The sequence below is a fragment of the Muntiacus reevesi genome, chromosome 2, assembly GCF_963930625.1.
Source record: "Muntiacus reevesi chromosome 2, mMunRee1.1, whole genome shotgun sequence".
In the NCBI taxonomy this organism is placed as follows: Eukaryota; Metazoa; Chordata; class Mammalia; order Artiodactyla; family Cervidae; genus Muntiacus; species Muntiacus reevesi.
Window position 1 is genome coordinate 273268093 of NC_089250.1, and position 15304 is coordinate 273283396.

Below are 15304 nucleotides of genomic sequence, written 5' to 3' on the forward strand. Positions count from 1 at the left end.
CCATGAACAGTATGAAGAGGCAAAGTTATAGGATACTGAAAGAGGAACTCCCCGGGTCGGTAGGTACCCAATATGCTACTGGAGATCAGTGGAGAAATAACTCCAGAAAGAATGAAGGGATGGGGCCAAAGCAAAAACAATACCGAGTTGTGGATGTGACTGGTGATAGAAGCAAGGTCCGATGCTGTAAAGAGCAATGTTGCATAGGAACCTGGAATGTTATGTCCATAAATCAAGGCAAATTGGAAGTGGTCAAACAGGAGATGGCAAGAGTGAATGTCGACATTCTAGGAATCAGCGAACTAAAATGGACTGGAATGGGTGAATTTAACTCAGATGACCATTATATCTACTGTGGGCAGAAATCCCTTAGAAGAAATGGAGTAGCCATCATGGTCAACAAAAGAGTCCAAAATGCAGTACTTGGATGCAATCTCAAAAATGACAGAATGATCTCTGTTCGTTTCCAAGGCAAACCACTCAATATCACGGTAATTCAAGCCTATGCCCCAACCAGTAACTCTGAAGAAGCTGAAGTTGAACAGTTCTATCAAGACCTACAAGACCTTTTAAAATTAATACCCCAAAAAAGATGTCCTTTTCTTTATAGGGGACTGGAATGCAAAAGTAGGAAGTCAAGAAACACCTGGAGTAACAGGCAAATTTGGCTTTGGAGTACAGAATGAAGCAGGGCAAAGGCCAATAGAGTTTTGCCAAGGGAACGCATTGGTCATAGCAAACACCCTCTTCCAACAACACAAGTGAAGACTCTACACATGGACATCACCAGATGGGCAACACTGAAATCAGATTGATTATATTCTTTGTAGCCAAAGATGGAGAAGCTCTATACAGTCAACAAAAACAAGACCAGGAGTTGACTGTGGGTCATATCCTGAACTCCTTATTGCCAAATTCAGATTTAAACTGAAGAAAGTAGGGAAAACCACTAGGCCTTTCAGGTATGACCTAAATCAAATTCCTTATGACTATACAGTGGAAGTGAGAAATAGATTTAAGGGACTAGATCTGATAAACATACATTGTACATCTGCTTTAATCATTAAGAAAAAAATAGTACAAAGGTGGGTTTTTATTATTATACTATTGTAATATGTCTAGTAATTTTCAAATGTTTGTCCAGATACTATGAAAGTTTATTGCCTTTCCTGTTCTGTACCGGTCCCTCCTCAAGATTGAGAAGTATCAAAAAGGGGGGATTGAGATGGAGCAGGACTCTAAGATCCTTGCCCCTGCCACCATGTCTTCTGCTTGCCTTTTGCCTGTGGAACATTTAATCAAAGAATAAGTTTAATCAGAGAATTGAGAAATGCTGAAACGAAAACAGTCTAAGGAGACTAAATAATAATAATGTAGTCATTAAGCACAGTCAAGGACCTTTAGTTCTTTCTCAAGGGCTGTAGATAATGTTCTGAGCCATATCCTGTGAGCTGTCCTACAGATACCAAAACCCCAGGTGGAGAATTTAACTACATGATGAGCAGACTGTACCCAGGACTTGAGCTGCCACAATTCCAAGAATTGATCGCAAAGAAATGGGAACAAATGCACCCCGAAACTAAAGATTAACTGTGCCTAAAACAACCAGAATGATGCTAGTCAGATCAGTGATGACCAACTTGAAGACTACTGTTAGAGATAACTGTGATGTTTCTGTGTGTTGCCCCTCACCCCCTGACTCTGCCTATAAATGCCCTCACCCCTTGCTTGTCGGGGGGGGGGGGGAGGTTGGCCTTTGGACAAATGTCCACCACCCTCCTCCCATCCCCAGTTACTGGCATCTGAAATAAAGCAAACTTTCCTTTCCACCAACCTGGCCTGCATATTCGCTCTTGAGCTGCAAGCAACCGGATCCCCAACACATACCTTTCAGTAACAGCATGGCAGGCGGATTCTTTACCAGCTGGGCTACATAGCTCAAATCAGGTTCCAAATCTGGAAGAGCATCACGTAAGGCCTCAGTCTGTTTATCTGTAGCTAGACCCAGAACCTCAGTGTTGCGTACTTCAGCGTCTATTAAGTCTTTTATCTCAATTATAGAGTTAATCTGTTTTTTTTTTTTTAGTTTTGTTCACATCATTTGATCATAGGGTGGCTTCCTTGTCCCTCAGGAAACAGTGGAGCCTAATTTAACTAGTAAGTGCCTTGAGTTAAAAGAGAGGTGACGGGCACAGACATCGATGTGGAAGCAACTGGCCACTGTTGGAGCAGGAAGGGGCTTCCTGGGAAGTGGGCCCTGTGTCGGTGCTAATGTTCCCATTATGCATTTTTACGGTTGTTAAGGTTTCCAGGCCTTTGGGTTAAGGCGCAAAGGACTGCGCTGGTGTCTGAGGGATTCCATCTCGGCCCCCACTTCAGTGGCCCCCCGAGCTTCAGCACTAGTTACATGCACGGTACTGTAGGCAGAGCCCCTTGTGACCTTGGGGCCCCTCAGGGTTGGGGAACCATACAAGGCCGAGGCCCAGGGATCTCAGGTGTCGGGGGAATTCCCTCCTCCAGCTCCCTGGCTGTCTGTAAACGGGCAAGTCCACCACCATCTCTCCTCCAGGGCCCTTTTGCCCACACGGGGTACCCTGGATTGGTCTGGGTACCTGTGGGCCTTCTGGTCCACCATGGCCAGCTCCACCTGCAAAGGCTGACCTCCCCTCCGGTGGTCTCTGAGTGGACAAAGATACAACCATCATTTCAGCCCTTTGTGTATTTCTCTGGGAGCGTTCAGCCTTTTCAACCATGTCCCTATTATCAAGAACTGAATAAGCCACTTGGAGCAAATCGCTCATAGGGGTCTGAGGACTAGCAGTTGCTGTTTGAATCTCGCTCCTGATGTCTGTGGCAGGGTGGGCTATGAAATGCATAGCCAAAAGGGCCTGTCCCTCGAGGGAGAAGGCATCCACACTCATATATGTATTGTCTATACTCTGTCTTTGTTGCTGTGTGGCCTTTTATCAGCATGGGCTTCTCGCTGCAGTGGCTTCTCTTGTTTCAGAGCACAGGCTCTAGGGCCTGGGCTTCGGTAGTTTCAGCTTCCGGGCTTAACTGCTCCATGACATTTGGGATCTCCCTGGATCAGGGATGGAGCCCATGTGCCCTGCATGGCACGTGGATTCTTTCCCAGTGAGCCACCGGAAAAGCCCCTGCTATGTTTGTAAAAGCTTCTATCAGCCTCTCTTGAAATGCTTTCCGATCTTCCTCCCACCCCTGTTCCACTACCTGCACTTCTTCATAACTGACAGATTTTACTCTAAGTGTCTTCATAACCTCTGCTAATCAGCCATGTCTCGGGTCTGCCTCAGGGACAGCGGCGGTGCCCCCTGCCCGCCATGTGGCCCTCTTGAGCTCGGGCTGCCACTGGGTCAGCACGGACGCTAGCTGCCTGTGGAAGAGTAAAGTCTGCAAGTCTCCCTTTGGATGAGATCAAAAGATCTCATTAACTGTGTAAACTCGGTCCTGGAAAGTTCAGTTCTCAGAAAAATGTATCAATCTATCTTCTGCTGACTTAGATGGACAAGGAGAAAGGCGGAGAAAGAGGGACATGGAGAAAGATGGACATGAAGAAACATGCTTCTCACAGAGGCGGAACCATGGGGCAGTTGGTCGGTAACTTACACGCTGCAGGTGCTGTCTGGGCTGAGATTTGGCCCCTTGGGTAACTCGGGGTACAGAGAAGGAACTCCTGAATATAGTGGGCAGTCTCTTCACCCTTGGGCGCCCTTGACTCTGGGCTAGTGGCCTTGGCTGGAGCAGCGGCTGAGACAGTCTTTGCCATTCACATTCCTCGAGCAGTAGTTAGCTATCCAGAAGTCACGGTCCTGTGTCGCATTTCACTGTGCAGTTTAGTCAGGATTTGTGCTTACAGCTTTAGATGCTATCCCTTCCGAGTAGTCTCTCAGCCAGGTGTGAGTGGCTGAGAAACTGTCCCAGTGGAATAGTACAGAGTGTGTGTCCAGTGGCATTGACAGGGAGCTTTCAGGAGCTAGTCTAGATGCAAACTGGAAGTAAAGGGTCAGGGGAGGAGGGAAATCCTGGAACTTGATTCCCTTCAGTATCCTTGTGCAGGATGCTGAGAATACCTGATAAGAGGCATTTATCCAGGGTGGACACAGTCCTTTAAATGATGTGTCTTGTTTGTTTTTTTTTCCTAGAACATATAATCCCCTGGTTATAGATTATGGGCATCTGATATGCATCCAAAGATAGACTACACTGCTGAGCTTCAGACCCAAGCCTAGAATATCTTCCTAACCACTCAATTAAGCTTTACAATAATATGACAAAAGCACTATTTAAAAAGTGAGTTTTAGACAGTAGATACTGATCTCAGCCAAACTAAAATCTATTATCTATTAAAACTTAATTCCTTTCATCCTGAATTACCCTCATTGGTCCCAAATGTAGCCAAGTTAAGATTAACTTGTTTGTAAAATGAATCTGGTTAATTGATAACATAAACTTGTAAAATTTGTCCAGGAAAGTGAGTGTCTTGATCACTAAAAATTGTACAAAGTATACCCCAAGTGAAAAACACATTTTAAAAATATTTATTTATTTAATTTTGGCTGTGCTGGGTCTGCATTGCTGCTCGGACTTTCTCTATTTGCTGCAGGCAGGGGCTACTGTTTGCTGAGGTGCCCTGGCTTCTCACTGCGGTGGCTTCTCTTTTGCAGAGCATGGGCTCTAGGGCGCACGGGCTTCAGTAGTCCTGGCTCCTGGGCTCTAGAGCACAGGCTCAGTTGGTTGGGTTGCAGGGGCTTAGTTGCTCCATAGCATGTGGGATCTTCCCAGATCAGGGATCGAACCCACGTCTCCTGTATTGGTAGGTGGATTCTTTACTGCAGAGTCTTCAGGAAAGCCCATGAGTTAATTTTCTTGCTGACAAACTTTACAACAATATACCTACTGACTTTGAGTAAACCCAGGTACCATAAAAACATTGTGCTTAATAGTGACATGTCTAAGTGACACGTCTCTGTTAAAAAACAAGCAAACAACAAACTTTAATGCCAAATGTTAATTTAATACTAAATGTTTCTCAGGTCATACGAATCTGAAATCCATTTAGCTTAGTATCTGTTATATTTAGAAATGTTTAATATGCAAGCACTTTTTAAAAAGGTAGTTAAATAGAGCTCACCTACAAATTAACCTTAGCAATACATATATCCCAATAGAGATCTCATAGTTTCATTTTAAAACTTAGTCATAAAACAAGCATTGCAATGCAAAACTCACCAGCTTAGAGATATTTGAGGGCTTCCCTGGTGGTCCAGTAACTAAGACTCCATGCTTCCAATGCAGGTGCCCCAGGTTCCATTCCTGGATGGGAAACTAGATCCCACTTGCCACAACTAAGAGTCAGTGCAGTCAAATAAATAATAAATATTTATTTTTTAAAAATACATAAATAAGAGGTGGAACAGCTAAATTTACAGACTTGAGTTTTAACAGGTTTAGACTTAGAACATAGGAGAAAAACCCCCAAATTTAGAAGAATGTAGATTGTCAGATCCTGTGAGCAGCACTCAGACAGTAAAATTTCTTCCTTCTCACATACCACCTACCCTGTCTCCTGCGCTAGCAACAAGATCCTTTCTGTGTCTCTAGGCATCTATACCATCTTTCTATGGCAGCCTGTGCTGACTGAAAAGAAAAAAAAAGATAGGACACTTGTGAGGCTTACAAGCAGAGGGGGAGAGCGTGCTGCCCAGAGTAATTAGTGGGCTACAGTTTTATAATAAAAGGAGAAGTGGGGAGGGGGAGAGTGTCCTTATCTTTCTCTTCTTCCGCTTTTTGAGTTGTTGTTCAGTTGCTTGAGTCATGTCCGACTCTTTGAGACCCCGTGGACTGCAGTACACCAGGCTCCCCTGTAATTCACCATCTCCCGGAGCTTGCTCAAACTCATGTCCATTGAGTCAGTGATGCCATTCAACCATCTCATCCTCTGCCCCCTTCTCCTTCTGCCTTCAATCTTTCCCAGCATCAGGGGCTTTTCTAATGAGTCACTTCTTTGCATCAGGTGGCCAAAATATTGAAGCTTCAGCTTCAGTCCTTCCAATGAATATTCAAGGTTGATCTGTTTTAGGATTGACTGGTTTGATCTCCTTGCAGTCCTAGGGACTCTCAAGAGTCTTCTCCAACACCATCACTCAAAAGCATCAATTCTTCAATGCTTAGCCTTCTTTATGGCCCAACTCTCACATCCATACATGACTACTGGAAAAACCATAGCTTTGACTAGATGGACCTCTGTGGGCAAAGTAATGTCTCTGCTTTTTAATATGTTGTCTAGGGTGGTCATAGTTTTATTTCCAAGGAGCAAGTTTTACTTTTAATTTCATGGCTGCAGTCACCATCTGCAGTGATTTTGGAGCCTAAGAAAATAAAGTCTCTCACTATTTCCATTGTTTCCCCATCTATTTGGGTTGAAGTGATGGGGCTGGATGCCATGATCTTAGTTTTTTGAATGTTGAATTTTAAGCCAGCTTTTTCACTTTCCTCTTTCACTTCAGTTCCTCTTCACTTTCTGCCATAAGGGTGATGTCATCTGCATATCTGAGGTTATTGATATTTCTCCCCGCAATCTTGATTCCAGCTTGTGCTTCATCCAGCCCAGCATTTTGTATGATGTACTCGGAAGCTAAGTTAAATAAGCAGAGTGACAATACACCGCCTTGACATACTCCTTTGTACTCCTTTCCCAATTTGGAACCAGTCCATTGTTCCATGTTTGGTTCTAACTGTTACTTCTTGACCTGTATACAGGTTTCTCGGGAAGCAGGTAAGGTGGTCTGGTATTCCCATCTCTTTAAGAATTTTCCAAAATTTGTTGTGATCCACACATTAAAGGCTTTAGCATAGTCCGTGAAGCAGAAGTAGATGTTTTTCTGACATTCTCTTGCTTTTTGGATATTAGCAATTTGATCTCTGGTTCCTCTGCCTTTTCTAAATCCAGCTTGAATGTCTGGAAGTTCTTGGTTCATGTACTGTTGGAGACTAGCTTGGAGAATTTTGAGTATTACTTTGCTAGCAACAACACTATGAAAAGGCAAAAAGATATGACACTGAAAGATGAACTCCCCAGGTTGGTAGAGTGCTACTGGAGGAGAGCAGAGAAATAGCTCCAGAAGGAGTGAAGAGGCTGAGCCAAAGCAAAAACAACAGCCAGTTATGGATGTCTCTGGGGGTGGAAGTAAAGTCCGATGCTGTAAAGAACAGTATTGCATAGGAACCTGGAATGTTAGGTCCATGAATCAAGGTCAATTGGAAGTGGTCAAACAAAAGATGGCAAGAGTGAACATTAACTTTCCAGGAGTCAGTGAACTAAAATGGACCAGAATGGGTGAATTTAATTCAGGTGACCATCATATTTACTACTGTGGGCAAGAATCCCTTAGAAGAAATGGAGTAGCTATCATAGTCAACGAAAGAGTCCAAAATGCACTACTTGGATGCAATCTCGAAAACGACAGAATGATCTCTGTTCGTTTCCAAGGCAAACCATTCAACATCACAGTAATCCAAGTCTATACCTGAACCACTAATGCCAAAGAAGCTGAAATTTAAGTTCTATGAAGACCTACAGATTTCATAGAACTAACACCAAAAAAAGATGTCCTTTTCATCATAGGGGACTAGAAAGCAAAAGTAGGAAGTCAAGAGATACCTGGAGTAACAGGCAAGTTTGGCCTTTGTGTACAGAATGAAGCAGGACAAAGCTAACAGTTTTGTTAAGAGAACATAGTGGTCATAGCAAACACCTGTCAGCTATAAGTGGCATTTACCAAGAGCAATGCCAGTGACTGAGCAACAAAGGCATTTGCCATCTGCCTCTACGGAGACTGAACCCCATGCTGCTATAGCTGTTGACCTTCAACAACTGTGGAGTGAGGCACTCCATGCTCCAAGGGAATCTGGTGAGACAGGTCTTTAGATAGTTGGATTTTTTTTTTTTTTTTTTTAGTGTTTTTAGGAACAGATTTTATGGTCTCAATCGTTGCATCTCCTCCTATCTAGAGAAGCACTAAATCCCTTCATGGTGACATCATATCCTCATGACTAACAAAAAACCTTTTATAAAATAATTCCTTCATGGTATTGATCTTCCCATTCACCAAAACCTTCTATACTGACCTTCCCCACTGCCGCTTTGAAGCAGTCTCTCAGAGCTATCTGAGATGCTGCCTCCCGGGCTACAGTCCTCATTTTGCCCTCATTTTGTTTGGTGCCATCCTAAAATGTTCTCTCTAAGAAAGCAAAGGTTTTAGAAATTATCACTGGTATCTATGTTCACCAATCTAAAAAACACTAATATAAAAGTCAGTTCTTGGCAGTCGAGGTGTCCTCCCGGGGGAGGCAGCATGGCTCAAACGTTCATGAACAGCTAGGTCCAGTCTGGGAAGGTGGTTGTGTTCATCAAGCCCACCTGCCCCTACTGCAGAAGGACTCAGGAGCTCTTTAGCCAACTGCCCTTCAAACAAGGGCTTTTGGGATTTTTCGATATCACTGACAACGGCGACACCAATGAGATTCAAGATTACTTGCAACAGCTCACAGGAGCCAGAACGGTACCTCGGGTATTCATCGGTAAAGAGTGCATAGGTACATGCACTGATTTAGTAAATAGCATGAGAGAGGGGAACTGTTGAGACAGCTAAAGCAAACTGGAGCTCTTCTATAATTACAGAGACGACCCAGGCTGATATCCCCCTTGAGGACTGGATGGCATTGCTAATCATGACAGCAGTTCCTGGAGGATGGACCTGGGACAACTTTACCCGGTTACAGCAACTGTTTACTTAAAATTCTGAAATATGTTAATCTCAATAAAAAGGGATGGGCATTTTGGGAGGTCAAAAATAACTTCTTTTGACTCAGTATTAAAAATAGACCAACTTGCCAAAAAAAAAAAAAAAAAAGTCAGTTCTTTGTTGCTTAAGGAAAGTAGGAAGTGTGTTTTTGGTAAATAAGGCATGAGGAGTGGAACTGCATTTTGTGAAGGGAAAAGGAAGTAAGCCTGACTTACAGGTGGCTTTTTAGGATGGAAGAACAAAGTAATGGGTACAAAGAGTGACAGAGTTTCTGAAAAGTGAACCATGAGAAGAGAATTTTGTACATGGTTTAAAATAAGTGTAAAATAAATTTAATTAAGTTTGCCTTTTAAATAAAGTAAAACTTATTTAGCTTTGAATTTCTCTTTCCTGCCTGTTGCAAAAGTTGAGTTTAGCTTTTCTGTCTGTTAAGATGATACCTTTTCTTCAGATGGTGAACTGCCTTTGATAAAAGATTTAAGTTTTTTTAATCTCTTAAATGATGTGTTCTGAAATCTTTTATTGTTACTTTGGCTATGTGAATAGCTAGAGCTGACTCATTTGAAAAGACCCTGATGCTGGGAAAGATGGAGGGCAGGAGGAGAAGAGGACGACAGAGGATGAGATGGTTGCATTGCATCACCAACTCAATGGACATGAGTTTCGGTAAACTCCAGGAGTTGGTGATAGAAAGGGAGGCCTGGCATGCTCTGGTTCATTGAGTCATAAAGAGTTGGACACGACTGAGCAACTGAATTTAACTGAACTGAACTGGTTGTTTCACAATGACCTATAATCTTATCTGACTGAGTGTTCCAAACCTTTTTGATATTTGTTGACAAAACTTCCTAAGTCATTGTAATGAATAACTTGATTTCTAGGTAACTTTGGGATGATTCAGAGGGCCCATGAAACACCCCAAAGAGAGATATTACACTAATTAGGCTCATTTTCTATACAGAATTACATGGGAAGTATTGTCAAGTGAGTAATAAGTCTCGGGTTATATTGTGTTGTAAATGTTACTAATATAGATATTGTAGAAACTATATGGCGTTCCTAAAATTCTGATATGTTTGGGTAAAATGTTATCAGGCATAATTCTATAATTACTATCTCAAAATATTGTCATTGCACTAATCAAGCTTCGCAAAAATACTTGCACTTCAAGAAGATTTATAGAAAGACTTTCAGATAAATACCAGTTTCTGAAGTGGGTAAGGATTCTAATGAAAACCCTGATGACTTCACAAAGCTTGACAGACAGACTGAAAGAACTGGCGAATATGCTTATAACTTTTATGGCTTGTATCTGAAAAATTACTGGTTTGAATATGTGTTTTCCAGGTGTAAGAAAAAAAAAAAACTTTCCCCTGAAACTAATTATGACAGTAATTTGTTAAAATTATCTTTTATAAACAAATTGAAACATTTATCTTTTCTCTCTATCTGAACCCTTCAGAGATTGGAAACTCTTAGTTTCCAGCAACTTTATCAGATAAGTTAGGAGGGTTATCTCACTAACAGGTACAGAAATCTCAAGGAATTTTTGGAGACCTTGAGATATGAGGAATTCACATAAATCTGTGGTAAGCCTGTGGCTTGACTTTCCTAGCTCTAAAAGATTTATTTTAAAAGTTCAGTCTGAGACTCTATACAATTCTCAGCAATTCATGTTGAGGTTTGACAGAAAACAACAAAATTCTGTAAAGCAATTATCCTTCAATTAAGAAGTAAATAAATTTTTAAAAAACTCAACAAAGCAAAAAAGTCTATAATCAATTATGGTTATAGAAATCATCAGGTCAAGTTTATTGAGACTGAATCTATATCACAAATAAGTCTCAATTTGGTTATATTTGGTAAAAATGATGGTGATTTTAGGGAGAAAAAGAAGTTCCAATGAATGTTAAATCCCAGTTTGTTAATGGAGGTCTGTATCTAGTAAGACTCACTTCCTGGATAGTTCTTTGCTGTTCAGTTCAGTTCAGTCACTCAGCTGTGTCTGACTCTTTGCGACCCCATGAACCGAAGCACGCCAGGCCTCCCTGTCCATCAACAATTCCCGGAGTCTACCCAAACCCATGTCCATCGAGTCAATGATGCCATCCAACCATCTCATCCTCTGTTGTCCCCTTCTCCCCCTGCCCTCAATCTTTTCCAGCATCAGGGTCTTTTCTAATGAGTCAGCTTTTCACATCAGGAAGCCAAAATATTGGAGTCTCAGCTTCAACATCAGTCCTTCCAATGAACACCCAGGACTGATCTCCTTTAGGATGGAATGGTTGGATCTCCTTGCAGTCCAAGGGACTCTCAAGAGTCTTCTCCAACACCACAGTGCAAAAGCATCACTCCTTCGGCACTCAGCTTTCTTTACAGTCCAACTCTCACAGCCATACATGACTACTGGAAAAACCATAGCCTTGACTAGACGGACCTTTGTTGACAAAGTAATGTCTCTGCTTTTTAATATGCTGTCTAGGTTGGTCATAACTTTCTTTTCAAGGAGCAAGCGTTTTTTAATTTCATGGCTGCAATCACCATCTGCGCTGATTCTGGAACCCAGAAAAATAAAGTCAGCCAGTGTTTCCAGTTTCCACTGTTTCCCCATGGAGTGATGGGACTGGATGCCATGATTTTAGTTTTCTGAATGTTGAGCTTTAAGGCAACTTTTTCACTCTCCTCTTTCACTTTCAAGAGGCTCTTTAGTTTTTCTTCACTTTCTGCCATAAGGGTGGTGTAATCTGCATATCTGAGGTTATTGATATTTCTCCCAGCAATCTTGATTCCAGCTTGTGCTTCTTTCAGCCCAGCGTTTCTCATGATGTACTCTGCATATAAGTTAAATAAGCAGGGTGAAAATATACAGCCTTGACGTACTCCTTTTCCTATTTGGAACCAATCTGTTCGTCCATGTCCAATTCTAACTGTTGCTTCCTGACCTGCATACAGGTTTCTCGAGGCAAGTCAGGTGGTCTGGTATCAGAGTTTTCCACAGTTTATTGTGATCCACACAGTCAAGGGCTTTAGCATAGTCAATAAAACAGAAATAGATGTTTTTCTGGAACTCTCTTGTTGATTTCACAAGCTAAACAGTTTTATCACTGACTGGATCTGAAAATGCCACACAGAAGGTACCACTAACTGAGAATTCAGCTTGTTTTCTATGACCTTTAACAAGAACGACTGAGAGTAGCTACCCCATGGCCAAGGTAAGGGGAGCAGCTGAGAGGAGCTACTCTACGTCAAAGGTCAGGGGTGGCGGCCGAGAGGAGCTATCCCATGTCCAAGGTAAGGAGCGGCGGCTGCGCTTTGCTGGAGAAGCTGTGAAGCAATACCCCACGTCCAAGGCAAGAGAAACCCAAGTAAGATGGTAGGCACTGAGAGAGGGCATCAGAGGGCAGACAGACTGAAACCACAATCACAGACAACTAGCCAATGTGATCACACGGACCACAGCCTTGTCTAACTCAATGAAACTAAGCCATGCCGTGTGGGGTCACCCAAGATGGATGGGCCATGGTGGAGAGGTCAGACAGAATGTGGTCGACTGGAGAAGGGAATGGAAAACTACTTCAGTAGTCCTGCCTTGAGAACCCCATGAACAGTATGAAAAGGCAAAAGATAGGACACTGAAAGATGAACTCCCCAGGTCGGTAGGTGCCCAATATGCTACTGGAGATCAGTGGAAAAATAACTCTACAAAGAATGAAGGGATGGAGCCAAAGAAAAAACAACACCCAGTTGTGGATGGGACTGGTGATAGAAGCAAGGTTCAATGCTGTAAAGAGCAATATTGCCTAGGAACCTGGACTGTTAGGTCCATGAATCAAGGTAAATTGGAAGTGGTCAAACAGGAGATGGCAAGAGTGAACATTGACATTTTAAAATCAGCGAACTAAGACGGATTGGAATGGGTAAATTTAACTCAGATGACCATTATATCTACTACTGTGGGCAGGAATCACTTAGAAGAAATGGAGTAGCCATCATAGTCAACAAAAGAGTCCAAAATGCGGTAAGTGCTTGCATGCCATCTCAAAAACAGAATAATCTCTGTTCGTTTCCAAGGCAAACCATTCACTATCACGATAATCCAAGCCTATGCCCCAACCAGTAACGTTGAAGAAGCTGAAGATGAACAGTTCTATGAAGACCTACAAGACCTTCTAGAACTAACACCCCAAAGAAGATGTCCTTTTCATTATAGGGGACTGGAATGCAAAAGTAGGAAGTCAAGAAACACCTGGAGTAACAGACAAATTTGGCCTTGGAGTACAGAATGAAGCAGGGCAAAGGCTAATAGAGCTCTGTCAAGAGTTTCTCTTTTAGTCTTCCATTAATAATGATATGATTTCTAATAGATAATAAACTATTGTTATGCTAAAGTGTTTTATCCCTTACTCATGTTTCTCTTCTAAACCTCAGCAACCACAGTCTCGTCCAATTATTTCAGTAGTTGGCACCAATTTACACTTGTTCTTGGCTATAAAGAAATGTGTCTTCTCTATCAACCATAATGAACCACTCTTGCCTAAACAAATACAACTTCACCTTGGATAATCTCTCTTCTAGGATTATATGGTAATCAGTATACCTACATCTTATTTAAACATTCATTAGCAACACTGACCAATGGAATAAAACTAAAGACATGGTCTGGAGATACTGTGGGTTCGTTTCCGGACTACCACAACAAGAAGGCACTTATTACTGGGTCATGGTGGCGCTAGTGGTAAAGAATGGTTTGATCCCTAGGTCAGCACCATACCCTGGAGGACTGCATGGCAATCCACTCCAGTATTTTTGCCTGGAGAATCCCATTGCCAGAGGAGCCTGGGGGGGCTACAGTCCATAGGGTCACAAAGAGGCAGGCATGACTGAAGCACCTTAGCACACATACATAGTGCATATAAAAGTTATGTTTTCACTATTCTACAAACTAAACTATGCAACAGAATTATGTCTTAAAAAAAACAGTCTAAAAACATTAATGAAATGTTTATTCCTTGTCTTTTTCTTCTGGGAGGCAGCCCACTGGACACAGATATTTAGTGGATTGGCCAAACAGTTTTGTTCAGGTTTTTCTGTTAAGTTCTTCCAACAGATCTTTGTAAATACACTGAGGTCATCCTAACTGACCAGCAGCATTTGATTGTTGTGGGCACAGAGCTGGTGGATGGCCCTATTCTCTCAGAATTACTATATGCAGAGAGTCCACCTGCACTTGGTCTGCTGCCTGAGGTGCCGCCTCAGGGAGCCTCCCCTCAGCTGTTCCCCCAGAAACACAACTGCGACAAGGTGACTTGTCCCACGCTTTGAGCCTGCCTGCACCTCGGCCCTGTCAACTGCAACAAGAATTACTGTAGCCATGCCAACAACCTGGGCCACAGTGTAGCAACATGGTGAAGAGATCTTTGAGGCGAGACAACGTGGATTCAGGCTCCAATTCAGTCACTTCCTGGGATGGGGTGATTTTTGTTCCATTTAAGTTCCTTCATCTGGGAAACGAGAAAGAACATCAGTACTTATTTTGGAGTTCAAATTCAAAAAGATAGCACGCAGAAAGCACTAAAACAGGCACTCTCAAATTGTGAAATAAAAGTGAATTTGAGTCCAATTTGACATCAGTTATCAAGGAAAGTATTTCCAGTTGGGAACAAAGAACACATCTCACTTTCTCGGCAAGATCTTTGGGCTCTGAATGTGAACACAACACTGGGAAACGGCAGGATGACTTGCAGGCATTTGGCACTAGAGACTATTTCCCTGTCACAAAATACAGTTGAAATTCATACTCATTCCCTTCATTTTGTGCTTGTTCAACTCTACTCACTTCACTTTCAAGCACCTGAGCACAGCCAACTCCCAAATTAAACATTTCATTTCACCATTTTGCCATTTCAGTTTTTTCATGGAAGTGAACTCCACCCCGAAAGAAACTCAGCTTCTTCGTGTTTATGCTGCACCTACTTTGTGTCATGGCATTTATGAGCATATTCAGGTCACAAAAGTTTGAAAACAACCCACTGATTCATATATACCTTGGTGTAAAAAGGACAGACAGCTTCTAGGAGCACCTGTATATTTACCAGGTGCGATGCTGGCCAACCCATGAATCAATGAATAAGGCCAAAGAAATCTTTAACATTTACTTCTGAAGATCAGTGGGCCCTGACTGCAGGAGCCCCACAGGGATGGGGAAAACAGAGACTTCACTCTTAACAGGTGCAGACGAAGCCTCATGCACACTGAGATGAAGCTGAGATGAAGGGCAAAACACAACTGTTTGCTAGAATCCTGGATGGTGAAACCTGCCTGCTGGTCTTGAAGGATCTCTGAGGGGTTGGGGGTGGGCTGTGGCTCACTGTGGGGACACAGATCCTGAGGGCAGAACTATGAGAGAGCACTTGCCTGCATGAGGTCTCCATCTTGGCCCAACACTGGCTCCACTCAGAACCTGTAGGCTACAGCAATGG

At 42.6% G+C, this 15304-nt stretch overlaps 2 protein-coding genes and 1 pseudogene across 2 annotated transcripts in view; all 3 read left to right on the forward strand.

Annotated features, from left to right (window-relative positions):
* Window positions 1-15304, forward strand: part of LOC136161647 (zinc finger protein 665-like) — a 224826-nt gene that overhangs the window by 206886 nt on the left and 2636 nt on the right. The gene's annotated exons all lie outside the window — the stretch shown is intronic.
* LOC136161650 (zinc finger protein 665-like) overlaps window positions 1-15304 on the forward strand; it is a 365259-nt gene that overhangs the window by 23779 nt on the left and 326176 nt on the right. The gene's annotated exons all lie outside the window — the stretch shown is intronic.
* Window positions 6386-14315, forward strand: LOC136161685 (glutaredoxin-1 pseudogene; annotated as a pseudogene).